The following is a 5128-nucleotide window of genomic DNA, read 5'->3' as shown; positions in this document are numbered from 1 at the left end:
TCCGCCCGTCCTTCCTTCAGAAGGTCGTGAGTTTGAGCCACCCCTCATGCACCTCTGCCAAATTTCTTTCTATAAACTTGAACGAGTGGGTGAGGCCGAGAGAGGGTGATAGGGGAGAATCAAGGAGGGTATGTTCACCCTGGCAGTTGGTTAGAGCGAATGATTCAGCAAACTGACATGATAACAACCTTGCCCCGCGATTCATGCCAGGAGATCAAACGACAACCAACATGTTTGCTGGGACGACAAAAATATTGACTCCATCTAAATACACTTCCCTATTTTTTTAAAGACGAAGGAGCAAGTACCCCTCGGCATATTTTTATAGAAGTGGCGAGAAACATGATTGAAATATTTGCTCCCCGTGGGGATTGAACCCGACTGGCCTGGAACACAAGATCGTGCCCCTACCACTGAGCTAGCGGTCAATTATCATTTCCCTAAATTTATAGGTTGGATAACCATACTATCAAGAGGGGCACAAACAAAGGTAGTTTGGTTTGACTTCCAAGTCAAGTCCTCAAAGGAATCCACTTTATTAACTCCACCCTTATGATTTTTGTAAGCCATGGTACCATCGTGTTTTCCTACCCGGTACTACCGAGCCCATATAGAGTGAGCTAACTCTAAGTAGGAAACCCAGTTTTCTCAATGTAAGAATTCCAATCATTTCCTAGTGTCAGGATACCTTGGTAATGGTACTTTCGAGTAAGTTCCATTCCTGTAGAAAGAGCCACCCTTTGTCGTCCAGAAACTCCGCTTGTATTTATCTCTGCATTTCCATGTGTTGTGTTTTTAATAAGACTTTTGAGACATGTTTTGACAGTTCAAAGTTTGGAAGTGTTCAATAGACCAGAGAATTATTTCTCCAATAATTCCGGGTTAGTGATTCATCTCAAACATATTTATATTTTTTTATTGTTTCAAACTATTATACTATCACTTATATATATTATAGTTATTTATATTGTTTTTATGGATTATCCGATTAATGTCACTTCCAGTTTTCTTCTTGTTTTTGTTTCGCAAGAAATCAGTATCTAGGGAGGTCAAAATAACTTGCGAATTTAATGTTTTTTGGGCAAAAAGAAACACACAAATCTCAGACATCAAGAGGAGCTTCTAGGGGCCCACACGGGCACCCTAAGCGGCCTAGGGGGTGCCACCTGGCCATGTGGGCCCCCCGCATCGCCTTGACCTGATTTCACCGTCATAATTTCCTATAAATACCAAAACCCTCCAACGTATTTTAAGAAGAATTTTATCGCAGACGCAAGTTTCTGTTTTGAGAAGATTCCATCTGAAAGCATTTTCCGGAGCTCCGCCGGAGGGGAAGCCATTGTCAGAGTCTTCTTAATCAACCTTGGTTCCTCCATGATGATGTGTGAGCAGTTCCATCAGGACCTATGGGTCCATCGTAGTAGTAGCTAGACTCCCTCCTATCTCTCTCTCTCTCTCTCTCTCTCTCTCTCTCTCTCTATTTGTATCTTCAATACCATGTACCCGTGAGCTTTCTCACATGATCGACATCAATTTGATGTAATCAGTGGTGTGTTTGTTGGGACATGATGATTTATCACTTTATGAATCAATTGAATCTTTTGAGATTTCATTTGTTGTATAATTAAATAGCTCTGCACGCTCTCCGATCTATCTATCTTCTTTGGCCAAGTTCGACGGGCTTTCTTCAGAGGGAGTGGTGCTTTCTAGTGGGTTCAATCTTGCTGTGATCTAACCCAGTGACAAAAAGGGCCAAGACACGTATTGTAATTGTTGTCACTAAGGGTAAACGATGTGGTTTTGTCATATTATTTGACTTCTTCATGTCTACATTATGTCATCTTGCTTATTGTTATACTCTGTTTCTTGCAAACTTAACACCTTGATATGCATGCATGATAGCGGTTTTGGGGTGGAGTCTTAGTAGTAGATGTAGTTTGATTAATGGTCTACTCTATCACATACGTAATGCCTATATGAAATTATACCATCGATGATCATAGTCATAAATATTGCAATCTTTTTGATTGCCCAACTATAATTTTCTTACCATGCTACTTGTTGTTATTGAGAGAGATGTCACTAGTGAACCTATGTCCCCGGGGTCTATTCTCCATTGCTTAATTCTTCTACACAATTGCCACTATTTTTCCGTTCTACTTTTTGCTACTATCTATCTCTATCACTCGTGTTTTACCTTTAACTGTCAAGACAAGGGGATTGACATCCCTCTTGCTGTGTTGGGGACAAGCTTTGTTTGCCTTTTGTGTGCAGGTTCTATTGACTTGTGTAGGGGGAAAGTCGCAGGCACCAGTAGAGGTGGCCTCGGGAGCATCGCCATACCACACATCGTGGACCTAGAGGAAATATTCGCGGTGTAGAAGGCCCAATCCAATCAGATGGCCTAGAGTGCGCCAGGCAGGCACCTATGGGAGGCGCGCGCGAACAAACAACGCGGAAGGCATTCGTGAGCTAGGATGTTCCCAGGAAACGCGTACTCCAGCATCCTAGTAGAGAAGTAGAAGCCAAATAGGAGAAGCACCCCAACACCACTAAGAAAAACACAACAAAAGGACAACAACACAAACATATAGCAAAACTACAATACAACCACCCCATTACATTGATATTCGTTATTGTCAAACAATGCAACATTTAGCTAGACTTCAAGCTTGATGGCGGTCACTCAGTCATGGATCAATTGGCGGGGAAGAGGCGGAAATTCTAAACACGTGTCTAGCGAATCCAATAGCGGAGTGGGATTGGATAGACATTAATGCTCCCGCAACCTTCAATTTCGTGGAGAGCCCGAATTTCAAAAGATCGGACTTAAGCTTGATCTTTTCACAATGTGTGCCCCCTCCCCTAGAGCGACCTAGATGCAAGAATCGATTGGTCGGGTACGGTTGGCTGGTCGGGCAGGATCCCGACCAGTCGCATTGATGGTGCTCACAAGGGTCTACATCTTTGTGCCTGGGAGCCCTCGAGGACAATTTGTTCTCTTCCTTCGATTTCAAGAAAACAAAGCCAAGGCCAGCTTCCAAACGCCCTGGGGATTCTGCTTCCTATGCCGCTCACACTCATCTTCTTCTTCATCTTGCGCTGCTCCTCCTGTTTGTCAACTTCATCATTTGGCAGCGACATCGCACCAGCAACATTAAGCGCACTGGAGTCCCTGTACACAACATTGTAGGAGCTTCTCATCCTCACACTGTGCTGGTCATGCACTGGACGAGTTGGACGCCCCTGTCACAAAATCAAAGCTTGCTCGTCAAGAAGCCTAGTGAGTGAGCGAGCGGGAGGCACCAAGCAAAAGTCATCGCCGGAGGGAAACTTACCATGATTGAGTTCCTGGATGCCTCGGCTTCCCCCTTGTAGCTGGTCATCATCGGAATGGCCTCCTCCATCGGCTTCAGCTTCGCAGTCGACTTGGTAGTTCATTGCGGCTTGAACTACGTCGGTATTTTCCCAAAGAGGAAGAGATGATGCAGCACGACGACGATAGGTATTTCCCTTAGTGATGAGACCAAGGTTATCGGACCAGTAGGATAATCACGCAACACTACGTAAACAGTACCTGCACACAAAGAACAAATACTTGCAACCCAACGTGTTAAAGGGGTTGTCAATCCCTTTCGGATAACGGTGCCAGAAATTGTTGAGTTGATGGGATATAAAAATATGATAGATTGGATATATAGATCGCGAGTAAATGCAAAAATAAAATAAAGTGCATCAAGGTATTTTTGGGTTTTTGGAAATATAGATCTAAAAATAAAAGCGAATAAAAATAGATCTCGAAGGCAAATATAATAAAGAAGAGACCCGGGGGCCGTGGATTTAACTAGTGGTTTCTCTCGAGAAAACTAGCATATGGTGGGTAAAAAAATTACTAATAGGTAATTGATAGAACTTCAAATAATCATGATGATATCCAGTCAATGATCATTATATAGGCAACATGTCCAAGATTAGCAGACCGACTCGTGCCTGCATCTACTAGTATTACTCCACACATCGACCGCTATCCAACATGCATCTAGTGTATTAAGTTCATGGAGAAATGGAGTAATGTAATAATAATGATGACATGATGTAGAAAAGATCTATTTATGTAGAAATAGACCCCATCTTGTTATCCTTGATAGCAACAATACATACGTGTCGTTTTCCCTTCTATCACTACGATCACCGTAAGATCGAACCCATCACAAAGCACCTCTTCCCATGGCAAGAAAAATCGATCTAGTCGGCCTAACTGAACCAAAGATTTGAAGAATAAATATGAGGCTATAAGTAATCATGCATATAAGAGATCAAAAGACTCAAATAACTTCCATGGATAAAAACATAGATCTGATCATAAACTCAAAGTTCATCGGATCCCAACAAACACACGCAAAAAGAGTTACATCAAATAGATCTCCAAGAGACCATCGTATTAAGAATCAAAAGAGAAAGAGACCCATCTAGCTACTGCCTACGGACTCGTAGGTCTACAATAAACTAGCCACGCATCATCAGAGAGGCACCAATGAGGATGATGAACCCCTCTGTGATGGTGTCTAGATTGGATCTGTGGTTTCTGGAACTTGCGGCGGCTGGAATTGATTTTCGTCGACTCCCTTGGGGTTTCTGGAATACGGAGGTATTTATAGAGCAAAGTGGCGGTGCGGGATGCCACTGAGGTGGGCACAACCGACCTAGGCGCGCCTGGGCTCCTAGGCGCGCTGCTAGGTTGTGCTCCCCTCGGAGCCTCCCTCTGATACTTTTTTGGCCCAACAGGTGTCTTCTGGTCCAGAAAAAATCTTCAAAAAGTTTCGCTGTGTTTGGACTCCGTTTGGTATTGATTTTCTGCAAAGTAAAAAACAAGCAAAAACATCAACCGGCATTGGGCACTATGTCAATAGGTTAGTCCCAAAAAATGATACAAAGGTGCTATACAATTATTGTAAAACATCCAAGAATGATAATATAATAGCATGGAACAATAAAAAATTATAGATACATTGGAGACGTATCATCATCCCCAAGCTTAATTCCTGCTCGTCCTCGAGTATGTAAATGATAAAAACTGAATTTTTGATGTGGCATGTTGCCTAACATGTTCATCACATATTATTTTCTT

This window comes from Triticum dicoccoides, chromosome 7A, assembly GCF_002162155.2.
Source record: "Triticum dicoccoides isolate Atlit2015 ecotype Zavitan chromosome 7A, WEW_v2.0, whole genome shotgun sequence".
Classification (NCBI taxonomy): Eukaryota; Viridiplantae; Streptophyta; class Magnoliopsida; order Poales; family Poaceae; genus Triticum; species Triticum dicoccoides.
The sequence above is the reverse complement of the archived record's forward strand: the minus strand, read 5'-3'. Positions refer to the sequence as shown.